Here is a 13,971-nt window from a genome sequence, read left to right on the forward strand (position 1 = left end):
CGGCACAGGCAGGATACTCAAATCCCTGCCTCTGCCGGCTGCTGTGGCAACGCAAGGAGCCTTGGCCGACGTCCCCCTGGGCAGAGGCTCTCAGAGCGAGGCCCGTGGAAGGATGCTGTTTTCTCCCGCAGGAGGAGGCAGAGAAATTGAGAGGATATTCATTTTACTGTGTTTTAACAAAGTATCACCCGTGGAGGATTAGAAACAGAGGAACAGGGCACCTGGGTGGCTCAGTTGGTTGGGCGACTGCCTTCGGCTCAGGTCATGATGCTGGAGTCCCAGGATCGAGTCCCACATCGGGCTCCCTGCTCGGCGGGGAGTCTGCTTCTCCCTCTGACCCTCCCCCGTCTCATGCTCTCTCTATCTCATTCTCTCTCTCAAATAAATAAATAAAATCTTTAAAAAAAAAAAAAAAAAAAAAATAGAAACAGAGGAACAAAGAAGGACTGACTCTTCTTCTTCCACACTGTCCTAAGCCCTAAAGCGTGGTGCAAGAGACAGAGGGTCATATTCTGCCTCCCGCAGCCACCCTGATGTGGCTCCAGTGGGCTCTGTGCTCAAGGTGGAGTTTAGGCTCCTGTCTTGCTGGAACGGCTCACCCAGGCAGAGCCACCATCCTGAGCCGAGGGCATTTCGCCCAGTGGCAAATGCCATAGGCCTCGAATTCTCGGCTGCCACTGAACAGGCAGGGCCTGGCTCTCTCAGCACAGTCCAGAAGGCTGGGCAGGAACCGGTCACGCTGCTCAAGGAAAGTCATTGGCACTCAGGGTTAAAAAAGCTGTCCACAGAGGAAAAGAATAAACCCGGCAGTCCTCAAACCCCATGCGCTAGCTCCTACCCTTGGTGATGCTCACTGGAGATTCTCTGTTCGGCTGCACTGTGTGGAAGGGGTGTCTTTCTCAGCGAGTGAGACGTTTTAATAGCTGCGGGGAACCTTAGGGGTTTCTGCTCAAATCCTTTTCTTTTGCAGATGAAGGAAGAGGCTCAAGGAAAGACGCCCTTTATAGCAGAGGCAGGATTCAAACCCTGGAAGGCTCCTTGACTCACTTCCATTCATTCGATGGGTCCACTGTTACTGAGGGCCTACGACACGGATGCACTGTTCTAAGCACTGGGGACGTGACAGTGAACCAAACAGTTAAGTACTCTGTTCTCACAGAGCTCACATTCCAGTTGGTAAGCAAATCAAATTAATAACTATAATTAACAAATAATTAAGGACGTAATTCAGGTGGTGGAAAGGGTCATAAAGCAAATAAAAGATGGGAACGTGGAGTGCCTGGGTGGCTCAGACGGGTAAGCATCCGACTCTTGATTTCAGCTCAGGTCCTGATCTCAGGGTCCTCAGATCGAGCCCCAAATGGGGCTCCGTGCTCAGCAGGGAGTCTGCTTGAGATTCTCTCTCTTTCCTTCTCCCTCTGCCCCTCCCCCACAGCTCACGCTCGTTCTCTCTCTCTCAAATAAATAAATAAATCTTTTAAAAACAAGATGTTGGGGCACCTGGGTGGCTCAGTCGTTAAGCGTCTGCCTTCGGCTCGGGTCATGATCCCAGGGTCCTGGGATCGAGCCCCACTTCGGGCTCCCTGCTCGGCGGGAAGCCTGCTTCTCCCTCTCCCACTCCCCCTGCTTGTGTTCCCTCTCTCGCTGTGTCTCTCTCTGTCAAATAAATAAATAAAATCTTTTTTAAAAAATTAAAAACAAAAAGATGTTAACATGTTTGAGACTGACGGTGGGGGTGGGGCGGGCTGTTTGGGATCCTGTTTGCACTGGCCTTTCTCCGGGGTCTCCAGGGACCTTCCAAGCCAGGAGCATGCTGAAGCTGGCTCATGTTGGCTTGCAAGGGCCAACTGTTAAATTTTCAGGAATTTGGCAAGTGAGTTGTTAAACACAGCCATCATTAAAAATTAAATTGTATAACCTTACAATTAAATGAACTGTATTAAGAACAAAGGTAATCATCAAAACTCAACACTTCCTAATTGTTTTATTACATGGTATACCCTTGAGGTTATTTCGAACCAACTGTATGGGGAGAGAGAGGCAAGTGCTAACAGTATGCTCCCAATTCCTCAACTGGTGGCTTGAAACTGGTCACGGTGGAAATATTCATACTGTGGAAATTGGCAAATACCACGTATCGGGGCTTTTTCAGTTCTGGAGGAGCTAGTCATGAAACATTTACCAGCATGCCTCCGTGTCTAGATCTAACCCGGGCGTTCTGTGTTTGTGGGAGTCTGTGTCCTTCCCACCAGAGGGTGTGGCGTGCAGCCCTAACTCTCCTGGGGATGCCCCCACCCCCACCCCGAGCCTCTAGTCACGTGGCCTGAACTTTCTCTTCCTTTTTAAGGCTTCCCCAGTGAGGAAGCCAGACTAGGATCTCTAAACGGATCTGTCTGTTCCTGCAAAACAACTGGTCTCTTCAACAGCACTTATCAAGGGTCTGTCAGATGGTGGTTCCTTCATTAGTCTGTTCATTTAGTTTTGGTCAATTAAGTCCTACGGTAAGTATCTTGAGGAGGCAAAAATTTAAAGGAACCCCTGCAGAGAATCTGTTTGTAGAAATGTTTGCGGTCCCCTTCTGACCTCTAGATTTTCATATGTTAGGTTTCCTTCCTTTGAGAACTGTTCTGGTAACAGCTGAGTGAAGTTACTATTATTTCTATTGATAATAATGACAGGTTTGAGGTTTCCCATTTAATAGCACCACGCCTCTGGGCACATTTGTCTCTAAACTCCGCTCCAGTCCACTTTACACCTGAGAATGTTGAGGCCCAGAGGTTCAATAAGGTGATCAAGGCCAGGCTGCCCCTCTGAGAGTTCCCCAGAAGCCTTCTCCCTCCCGCAGCTCCAGCCCTGTGACTCTCCTTAGGCCTGTAGGATCCTGAGGCACTAAGGGTGCCCCAACTCTGGTGGCTTTGGTGGGCTCTGTGGTTTCTCAGCCTCATGTCAGGAATCCCCTCCGGCCACCAGAGCGGAAGGGGCCAGACGCGCTCCTGTCCGCCCGTGTGCCCCTGAATTGCAGGAGCGTCACCTAGACCTGGCCAGTTAGTGGTTTTACATCCTAAAGAAGTGCATGAAGGTTCGGATGCCCATGAAATGTTACAGCAGTTCCAGGGGCACAAGGGCTAGAATCAGCTCCCGGGCAAGACCCTAACTGTGCTGTCTATGGCCCGACCTTTACTGCTTCTGGCCAGCTTGGTTTTCCAGCATCCCCAGGGATACTGCGAGCAGTAAAAGAAATCCTTCCAATGCCTGCCTTTTCTGCCTCTGTGAGCTAGAACCTCCACCTGTGGCTTTACAACCATGATCTCTGACCAGTACACGTTCTCGGCTGCTACTCAATGTATTAACCCCAAGCATTTACTGAGCACTTGCACGCGCCCAGGAATGAATGCCTAAGCACTCAATTAAATCTGCCCCAGGAATATTAATTTGCCCTTCCTCTGCACAGCTCTGGCTAACATAGGAAAACAGAATTTGCTATACAAAATACCACTCTATAGACAACCACAGATTTAGTCAACCGAGCACACCAAGACCCTGCCCCCGATTTTGAGAAGTGGCTTTGCCTTCCCCACAGAAGCCGAGCAAGTTCCTCTCGGGGGTGACAGCTGGAGGGCCACTTGAGGACTCCTGCATGGTTCCCTGAGGGAGGAGACAGGAGGGCAGCTACCAACCCCAACGTCATCCCTCTGGGCGGCTGGCCCATTGTCCCAGGCTTGCTGCCCTCTCTGGGATCCCCTGGCCACCAAGGCCGTCTGGGTTCTGGAACAGCCAGCGGGATACCAGGATGATTGGTTCTTACAGCCTCTTCTCTCTGCCTGAAAACACTTCCCTCTTCACCCTCTAACTCCCATGGGGCTCAGTTTACAGGTGTCTTCCTCAAGGAAGTCCTCCCTGACCACCTCCCCTGACAGGTTCAGGCCCCTGTGACACCCTACCCCGCTCTTCTCCTTCACGGCTCTTGCTGTGCAGTCTGTTTTTTAACGACGGTCTCCCCAGCCAAATCCCAGCCTCCCTGTAGGCAGGGATTGTGTCTCTGTTCACTGCTACGTCCCAGGTAGCTAGCACAGCACATAGTAGCTGCCCAACAGATTCTGGATCCGTCGATACATGAGTGAATGAATTTATGGTAGCTCAGTGGCTGTTGAACGAATAGCTAATTTCAAAGCACGAGTCTCTGGAACAGGTGCATCTCCTAGAACCACAGTCCCTGGTGTCCAAACTGGCGAGTAGGAACCAAAAACTTTCATTGAGAACTCATCACAAGACCTGGCTTCTCTCCCTCCCGGCCTCTTCCAGAGGTTACCTTTCACTCTCTCTGGTTGGTGTCTGTCTGAGCGGCACCAGGTAGCAGCCGTGTCCTGGGCTGGACATGGATCTGTGCCCAGGACCCCTGAACCTTCAGAGGCATCTTCCTTCCCCCTGCCTGTACCCCGCCAGGGTCTCCAAGCCACACTATGTTTGGAGTCGGGACTGGGCTTTCATGCCTCCCTTCTGCCATTAGTTCTTGAGAGACTTTGGCCAAAACATTAAAACCCCCATCCTTCAATTTCCCCCCACTCCTATAAAATGGGGGCCTAATTCCTAATCTGCTGCCCTCACAGGGCTTTTGTGATGCTCAAGCAAGGCAGAAATATGATTTCACTCTTCGAACTGTCGACTGGTGCAGAGAACTCTAATAATAATAATAATAATAATTCTATCATTATTTTTCTGTTTTCCCTGGGGTTTTGCTGTCAACCCATAGCCAGCTGATCTCTTCCAGGCTCATTTCACCCAGCCTCTCAGCACCATTCAACCCTCCTGACAACATCCTCCCTCCCGGGAACCTCGTTCTGCCCGGCACTTCCCAGACCGTGCTCTCCCTGGGCTCTCCCCCGCCCTCTCAGATCACTCACTCTCCAAGTTGGGACCTGGCCCCCAAGTTGGGACCTGGCCCAGGTGGTGGGTCGGTAAAGTGCGCCGTGCCCTCTGGCTCCTGCAGCTCACCAAGGAAGAAAGAAATAACAGGTGACAGAATGTAACTGCACGTTCCCCGGGGTGGCTGGGGGGAGCCCCTGCCTCCGGAAGGCAGGATGAAGAGCCTGGCTTCACAGAGAGGATGATGATTAAGCTGGGTCATGAAGCATGAGTAGGAGTCTGCAGGTGGATTTGGGGAGGAAGTGAAGAGGGCATTCCAAGCAGAGGGGACAGCATGAGAAAAAGCCCAGAGCCATAAAGCCAAGAGAGGGTTTCAGGAATTGCAGTCGTTCCCTGAGGCTGGAGCAGAAATTCTAAGGGGGGGTGGGGGTGGGGAAGAGGAGAATAAAGAGTGGCTCAGACAGCAGCTCCTGCAGGATCTTGGATGTCCCGTAAAGGAACGCAGGCCTTACCCTGAGGGCAGAGTGGAGCCTGGGAAAGATCAAAACCCCAATCAGTGTGGTGTCTGGCAAGGCGTGGGCTGCAGTGCCAGGATGTTCTAGAGGACAGGAGCCTGGAGCAGACAGCAGGGAGCCATAGAGATGCGGCCTGGGCTGGAGACGGCTGCCCCTCAACTAAGCAGGACCCAAGGCACAACAGGACGACAAAGAGGTAGGGGTCATACACTCGGTCCTGGGGGAAACTCCCAGGCAGAGGGACCGTGTGCGCGACAGCGGCTTGAAAGCATGCTGCCACGCCCGAGGAGAGGGCAACCGTACCAAAGAGTGGACCGCGCGATGGGGATTCGTCAGAGAGAGAAAAAAAATCAGTGAAGACTTGTATCAGGGAGTTATTAACAAATACATGTGGCCAACTGGATTACTGTTCCCAAGCATCATTCCCTGCCAAAAAGCAGAGTTAGAGACATACCCCTGAGATACTGCAGGTTCAATTCCCGACTACCGCAATAAAGCAAATACCGCAACCCAGCGAATCGAATGGATTTTTTGGTTTTTTCATGCCTATAAAAGTTATGTTTCTGCCACACTGTAGTTTATTAAGTGCACTATGTCTAAAAAAACAGCGTACGTGTCTTAATGAGAAAATTCTTTATTGCTAAAAAAAAAAAAAGTGCTAGCCAGGATCTGAGCTTTCAGCAGGTTGGAATTTTTTTGCTGGTGGAGGAGGGTCTTGCCTTGATGTTGACAGCTACTGATCAGGGTAACTGGTTGCTGCAGGTGGGGGTGGCTCTGGCAATTTCTTAAACCAAGCCAACAGTGAAGTTTGCCGCATCAACTGACTCTTCCTTTCATGAATGATTTTTCTATAGCATGAGATGCTGTTTGATAACATTTTACCCACAGTAGAACTTCTTTTAAAATTGGAGCCAGGCCTCTCAAATCCTGCCGCTGATTTATCAACCAAGTTGATGTAATATTCTAAATCTTTGTTGTCATTTCAACAATCTGCACAGCATCTTCACCAGGAGTGGATTCCAGCTCAAGAAACCATGTTCTTTGCTCATCCATAAGTCCTTCCTCATCCATTACAGTTCTCTCATGAGACTGCAGCAATTCAAATATAGTAATAATGAAAGAGTTTGTTGAAATAATGAAAATATTGCAAGAATTACCAAAATGTACCACAGAGACAAACTGAGCAACTGCTGTTGCAAAAAAATGGTACAGATGGGACCCCCTGGGTGATTCAGTCGGTTAAGCGTCCGACTCTTGATAACTGCTCAGGTCATGATCTCAGAGTCCTGAGATCGAGCCCCACCTTGGGCTCCAAGCTGGGCATGGAGCCTGATTGGGATTCTCTCTCTCCCTCTCCCTCTGTCCCTCCCACCCCTGCTCATGTGCTCTCACTGTCGCAAAAAAAAAAAAAAAAAAAAAAAAAGGCACAGAGAGACTTTTTGGACCCAGGGTTGCCACAAACCTTCAATTTGTAAAAAACACAGTATTTGCAAAGCACAATAAAATGAAATGTGCCTGTTGGGATGCCTGGGTGGTTCAGTCTGTTAAACATCTGACTCTTGATTTCAACTCAGGTCACGATCTCAGAGTCCTGGGATTGAGCCCCACATCGGGCTCTGTGCTCAGCGGGGAGTCTGCTTAGATTCTCCCTTTCCCTCTCCCTCTGCCTCTCCTCCCATCACACACTCTCTCTCTCTCTAAAATAAATAAATAAATCTTTTAAAAAAGGGTCGGTTAAGCATCTGACTTCAACTCGGGTCATGATCTCAGGGTCCTGGGATGGAGCCCTGCATCAGGCTCCTTGCTCGGGGCGGTGGGGGGAAGGGGGAGTCTGCTTGTCCCTCTGTCCCTCCCCCTACTCGTGCCTGTCCTATTGACTTTGGGCCTGGGCATATCACTGGCTTTGACCAACAGCACGTGGATAGAAGTGACAGTGTGCCTGCTCAGAGTGCATGCTTTATGAGGCATCACATCATGCCTTTCGTCCTCCAGCTCTAACCATGAAAATAACACCCACCAGATAGAGGCAGCTCCTTCAGCCTGCGTCCTGCAGTGAGAAGACACGTGGAGCAGATCTGGCTGGCTGGCACCTGGAGCACAGCCACAAGACCATGTAGCCACCTGCTCTGCAGCCACCATGTAAGGTGGACCATAAACTGCTGTGGTCATAAGCTACGATTGGGGGCTTGTTTGTTATGCAGGATAGCTGCAGCAAAAGCTAACTGATACACACTAGCTATCTGAGATGAGAAGGGAGCAGACGGTGAAGAACCTTGCACATCATGAAAGTTGTGCACGTGGAGGGTCAACAAAGAAGCTTTCTCACCTTCATTCACTCACATCCAGTCTCAGGGGAGGAGACATCCATCCTTCTTTCAAATCAACCTCCTGGTTGCACCTTGCTCTATCGGCCATCCTTCCCTCTCCTGGACTGAGTCCTTCCCCTGAGCCTCCACCTCCCTTGTCCTTTGCATCTTAAAATCCTTTCCTTCACCCTGTCTTCGTACAACTGTAGCTCAATCTCCCTCCGGCCTTTTCAAACGAATTTCTTTCAAGAACTGCCTGCATGCACCACCTCTGCTTCTTTCTCTCTCATGTCTCAGCAACCTAGCTTGCCTGCCCTCCATTCCACCAAAGCTACTCCCAGCAGCTTTCAGTCATCTCCTAACGGCCCAGTGCATTTTCCTGTCCTTATCTTCCCAGATTGCTCCGCACCATTTAGCATGGAACCAAATACATTATCCCTGCCCTTGACCCAGACGTTCCTCTTTATATATTCTCTCAGTGCTGCCATCATCCATCCAGTGACCCATGCCAGAAAGCCAATATGAGATCATGAGTTGTGTTTCAGTCTTGTCAAGTCTGGAGTGTCGTTAAGACATCCGAGATGCCCAATGGGCAGTTAAACATGTGAATCGGGGACCCAAAACGGAGATGTGAACTGGAGATAAAGATGACTGTCCTGGAGGCAGCATTTAAAGCCATAAACATGGACGAACTTGCCTGGTTTATAAAGTACAAGTACCAGGTCTTAAATCTCAGGTGATACACGGAGAGCTCGCCTGAGCCCAGAAATTCCTACTCCTAAGGTCACAATTCCAACTACTGGCCTCCAAACTACCATCCTGTTCCATATTCTGTCCCCAGTTCATGCTGTCTCCTCCAACAACCCTTAAAATTCCATTGTAAAAATAGAAGGTACAAGATACCATCACCCAGCCACTAAAATAGCTAAAATCAAAACGACCGACAACATCAGACATTGTCAAGGGTGCAGAATAATCACAAGCCTCATACATTGCCGTGGGAAGGTAAAAGGGTATATACCCTGTGACCCAGTGCTTTCACTCCCACATGAAAACAAACGTCCACAAAAGAATTCTACAAGAAATAAGCTCAAAGTGGAAATAACCCCAAATGTTCGTCAACAAGAGAATAAGTAAGCAGACCGTGGTATATCCATCCAATGGAACGAATACTACTCAGCAATAAAAAGGGACAAATACTCATATACGCAGCAATCCATGTGAACTTGAAAACCACTATGTCACGTGAAATAAACCTGAGATATACAGTACGAGTCCATTTATGTGAAGCCCAAGAGCAGGCAAAATTAATCAATGGTAATAAAATCAGAAAAATGATTGCTTGCAAGGACAGAAGAAAAATTAGTTGGATGTGGGAACTTTCTGGATGATGCAAATATTTACATCTCATTTTGGGTGGCAGTTACATAGCTGTAAACAACTGTCAAAACATGTTTGAACTGAACACTTAAGATCTGTGAATGCTATTGTATGTAGATTATGCTTTAATTAAAAATTAGAAAAATAAAATAATTTTAAGTATCTATAAAAAAACCCACTAAACTAAAAAAGAAAGTACAGTGCAGAAAGCACACCCATTTCAAATACGATTACATTTATAGTATGAAAGCCCAGTCTCCCACTTAATGCTGCCCCCCTTTCAGCCATCCTCCCCTCACCCTTGCTCCCATCTTAATGACATCTGTCCATTAGCCATTTTTTACCCATTGTGAGAGATAACGTAATGTAAAGAGCACAAGCCTTAAAAGTCAGAAAGAGCTGCATTCCAATCCCAGCTGCGAGTTAAAAGCTGAGTGCCCGGGGGGTGAGCTGCTTGGCCTCGCTGAACTGAACTCCCCACCCCGACCGGCTGGGCTGAGATGGGAGCAGTGTGCTGACTAGCTCCTGCTGAACGTATTTCTTTTTGATCTCAGCCTGTGAAACCAACTCCCATGTGAAGGTTCCACAAAGGTCCCCCCAAAAAATCTCAGACATTATGATTCTTGGCTTCCTCTCCCAGAAGGAGGAGATGGTGGACCTGAGGCCTTGGAGTCAGGGCCTCAGGCGTGCTGGTGCTGAAACCTAGAGGAATGGCTGCTCAGAGCCACCAGGGCCAGGGAAAGGGGCTCCCAGCCCAGGACTCACGAGACAGGTTTCCTGGCAAGGTTTAGGCCACCAGAGGATCTTACACTTATCACTTTGCATACCTCTTGACTCAGTTTCTCCACTGAAAACGACCAAATCAGACTGGATCTGAGGAATGTGATATTAAAAACAGCCCCTGGGGTTTCCCAATATATAGGAGAGATAAAGCCTTCTAGAAGGAAACTTGTTCCGTCTGAAAGAAGGAAGGGAGGGGTCAGAGCCTGCCCTGGAGGCTCTCCTCCCCCACTATGGTGGCTCCACAGCCAGGATCACAGGACTCCCAGGGACACAGTCTGAAGTCTCTTGGACCAGGTAAACCCTAGGCATTTTTTCAGCTCTGCTTTCCTCAGAGTATCTGCCACTTGTAACAATAACTGAGATCTGCACCTGCCCCCCATCTGGTAGAGGAGGTAAGGTAAACCCAGCAATAACTTGGAACAAGATAGAAAGTGTTTGATTAGTGTAGCCGAAGAGACACAGAAGTGCAACAGAATAACCCATGTCCCCAGCCGGCGACTCTCACACGGGCCCCTCCACCCTGGCATTTTCTTACTCAGAGCAGCGTCCCCATTTCAGAGTTGCAGAAACTGAGGCTTCCCCTGCGCAAGTGTCTCCCAGCTAAGCAGCAGCGAGGCCTGGGCTCCCCGGGGCATCCCCTGCCTCCTGAGACATACCTATAATCAGGTAAATGGAGGAGATAACGAGGCCTGTCCTGGAGCCGGCGTGCAAACGATAAGCAAAGCCACAAAAGCAGCCGCCCGGGTCTCTCTTCCTTCCGGGGGTGGGGGGGTGGGGGGGGGGATTAACATCCTCCTCGCCTTCCTCCTTCTTCCCGCCTAGCAGCGGGAAGATTGGGAAATCTCAATTCGTCTCGCTCTCTTTCTCTCCTCGAGAGCTGACAATTTTTTCCACTTTACTGTTTTTTGGATGCCTTTCAAGAGTTTGTGCAATCATTCTGTTTAGCTGTTTTTCTGCCATTTTCAAAGGCGGGGTGGTGTCCCTTTCGAGCAGGAACGGGGTGGTTTGTAAAGTCAAAGGGACCCTGTCTCCTCCCTTCACCCGAGTGCAGCAGGCCCTTTTGCTGCCGAAGTTACAAATGTTTGAAACTTTCCCCACGCCGGGCGTTTGGCTCGGTCCTCGCTCTCCGACCACTCCCCCCTGTGCTCCTGCTTGCAGGGGCTCGCGCGCCCCTCTCTTTACCTTCCCAGGCTCCCCCTTCCCAGGGGCATCCTCTTCCCGTCCGGTCCTGGGCGAGAGCCATCTTCTGTCTCGCTCCACAGGAGGGGACAGACCCCCTCACTCCTTTCGAGATTCCTCGGGGACGGGGGTCCTACCCCGTGCCCCCTCCCCGGGCCTCCTCTCTCCCGCCCGCATCCCGCGGACCGCGTGGGGAGAACCCCGCCCGCAGCCCCTCGGGCGAGTCTGGAGGCTGGGCAGAGGCAGCGATAGGGACAGGATGGGGACAGGGACTGGGGCAGAGAGATAGCGACAAGAACAAAAGCGAGGACACAGGCAGGGCAGAAACAGGGCAGGGCCGGAGCGGTGGCCCGCTCCTCGTCCCCGCCGCCCCCACGCCACGCCCGCAGCCCCCGCGCCGGGCCCAGCTCCGGGCCTCCCCGGGCTCGGGCGGCGCCCCGCGGGACCCACCTGATCCGCAGAGCCCGGGCGCACGGGGCCCGGGGGATGCTGGACGGCGCCTCGGTCTCCGGCCCGGCGGCGCCCTCGGCCGCCCGCACAGTCGCCGCGCCGCCTCTGCCCGAGCCCCGCGCGGCGAGCCGGGGCGGGGGTGTGCAGCCTGCGCTCGGGCCGCCGGGCCGCCGGGCGCTGCTCCCGGGCGGCGGGCGGCGGGCAGGGGCGCGCGGGAGCCGGCGAGCGCTCTCAGCGGCGGCGCTCCCCGCTCGGCGCCGCCCGCGGCTGTGTGTGCAGAGCCGGGCCCGCCCCGGACACTGGCGGCCGGGAGGCCGGCCGCGCGAGTGCGTGAGTGCGGGTGCGTGCGAGTGTCTGCCGGCGGGGAGGCCGAGGGGGTGTCGGTTTCATTTTCACTCAGGCAGAAAAAAGCCTGCAACCAGCAAAAAAAAGAAAAGAAAATCCCTGGTGAGGGTGGCTGGGCCTCTTTGCCGTCTCGGGCTGCACGTGGTGGGGGTGGGGGGGGGACCGGGAGCTCCGGGGGTGGGGTGGGGTGGGGTCTGTCACCCCGTGCGGCAGGGAGGGGCCTCGGTGCCCTGGCGCGCCGCCCAGCACTGGGGCAGCCGAGAGCCTGGGAGGTCTGATCCACCATTTGTTTCCTGGGGAAGGAAGAGCGCAGATGGAGACAGCGACAGGCGGGCGGGCTGGAGCCTTCGCGGCCCTTGCCGGAGCCCCCCAAGTCCTGGCCTCCGGAAGTGGGGGCTGCTCACTGGGCACCGGGCGCGGGTCCTGCCCGCGCACCTTCACAGACTCCAGCCCAAGTTTCTCAAACGCCCGACACACCCCCTGGGGTTCTCCACTGGAATTATTTAAAAGGGAACCCCCCAAAAAATCTATTTGAGAGTCTGTGCTTCTGCGCCCGGTATGACAGCGGTTCACTTCTGGTGAGTTGAGGTAGGCACATCCGGCTGCCCTCGCTTAGCTTGCCCTGCGCTCATGAAGACAATAGGCATCCTACTCCCCCTCTGGGGCTCACGACCAGGTATTTTGCGGGTGGAAAGTCAAAACTTCCTTTTGCTAGTAGGGTCATTTGCCATTGAACTTCAATTTGAGAGACTGAGAAATCAGCTTCTTCAATATTTTAATGCATTGGAACTATACTTTGACGCCAGGAGAGTGGCACAAAGCCTGAGTGTAATGTATAATTTTAATTGTTTGATGCTAACGAGAAAGGAACAGAGGCCTGGTTGACTGCTTGAAGGATGCCCAGAGGCTGCCAGTGGGTCAGGTGCTCTTCTTGGAACGTGGGAGAATGAAGTTTCCTGATGGGTCTGATGTGGGAAACAAGGGGAGAAGGAATTGTAGATAAAATTAAATGTCCTTATAACCTGCAGGCCCATTGACAAGTACTTGAGACAGGCCGAAGATAACCTTCCTCCAGGAAGCTTCCAACTGTCTTAATGTTAATGACTTGCTAGAGGGAAAAACAACCTGAGCTTGACAGTAGCCAGGCCTCCCGTATCCCATGAGTCTTCTTTGGCATATGAAAATCCTTTTGGAACTTCCCTTATCTTTACTTCCCCCAACCCCAAAGTATATAATCAGTTGCTCCTCACAATCCCAGGGCAGCAGCTCTTTTTGCCCACGGGTTCTGTCCCCACACTTTAATAAAACCATCTTTTTGCACCAAAGACGTCTCAAGAATTCTTTTGGAGCTCACCAGCACCAGCCCTCCAAAAGCTACAACAGGTCCAGTGGAGTAAAATGGTGGGAGAATTGAATCATCAGCCCCACACAGCAGCTCAGGAATGAGGAGCTCCATGGCAATCAGCACAATGGGTCCTTTGCTAGAGCATAAATTGGGCCATTATTGTCTTTGGTGAACACACTTGTACTATCACCATAAATATACAATGAGCGATGTAATACTAAGTGCATTATTTTCCATTTTTCATTATCGCTTTGGAGAATGCATTGTTGAAGTTGCTCGGCCCATCAAACTGGATTATAAATGAGCTGGGGTTTTTTTGTTTTTGTTTTTTTTTAAGAAAACAATGACGGTAACTCTGACAGTGGTTCAAGTGATGGCTCATCATGATCAAAATCAAAAGATGATGACACCGGAAACAAAACATGTAAAAACATTACTCTGCTACTGTTAAACCCCAATGTCAGACATTTGATTTCAGCAACACATCATCAGTCCCATTCATTAAATGTTGTTAACTTGGATTTTCTTGGTTTCATGGTTGTGTCTCTGTTTCCTTAGAAGATTTGTTTGGGCTTTACAGTTGGTTTCTAGAGCTGTGAGCTTGAGGAGTTCATGCTTAATTTAGATTTATTGTTATTTCAGTAACAATAAGATAACTATAACTTAAGTCAACACTGTGGGTCTGGAAGTTTTGTTTTACTTCGAGAGGATCCATGTAGTTCTCACAATTTAACTTCAGTTCTACTGACAATATCAGACCTGGAAAACACCTTAAAGACTCTACTCGCTGGGCTTGGGGTCAGGA

General features: G+C 51.0%; 1 protein-coding gene and 1 long non-coding RNA gene across 7 annotated transcripts in view; one reads left to right on the forward strand and one right to left on the reverse strand.

Moving 5' to 3' along the window:
- Positions 1-11,946, reverse strand: part of GGTA1 (glycoprotein alpha-galactosyltransferase 1 (inactive)) — a 55,389-nt gene extending 43,443 nt beyond the window's left edge. For 4 of the 6 annotated variants that reach the window (XM_078061717.1, XM_078061715.1, XM_078061716.1 and 1 more), the window contains exon 1: positions 11,477-11,946. The gene's annotated coding sequence lies outside the window, so the exon portion shown is untranslated. Of the gene's footprint in view, positions 1-10,503; positions 10,525-11,472 lie in introns of those variants that run through there. The other 2 variants (XM_078061713.1, XM_078061714.1) reach the window with 2 other exon arrangements.
- On the forward strand, positions 10,076-13,687 carry LOC144380065 (uncharacterized). Its single transcript, XR_013443826.1, has 2 exons — positions 10,076-10,141; positions 12,850-13,687. It is a non-coding gene; the product is annotated as an uncharacterized LOC144380065 (long non-coding RNA).
- The last annotated feature ends 284 nt before the right edge of the window (positions 13,688-13,971 follow it).

The sequence above is a fragment of the Halichoerus grypus genome, chromosome 14, assembly GCF_964656455.1.
Source record: "Halichoerus grypus chromosome 14, mHalGry1.hap1.1, whole genome shotgun sequence".
Classification (NCBI taxonomy): domain Eukaryota; kingdom Metazoa; phylum Chordata; class Mammalia; order Carnivora; family Phocidae; genus Halichoerus; species Halichoerus grypus.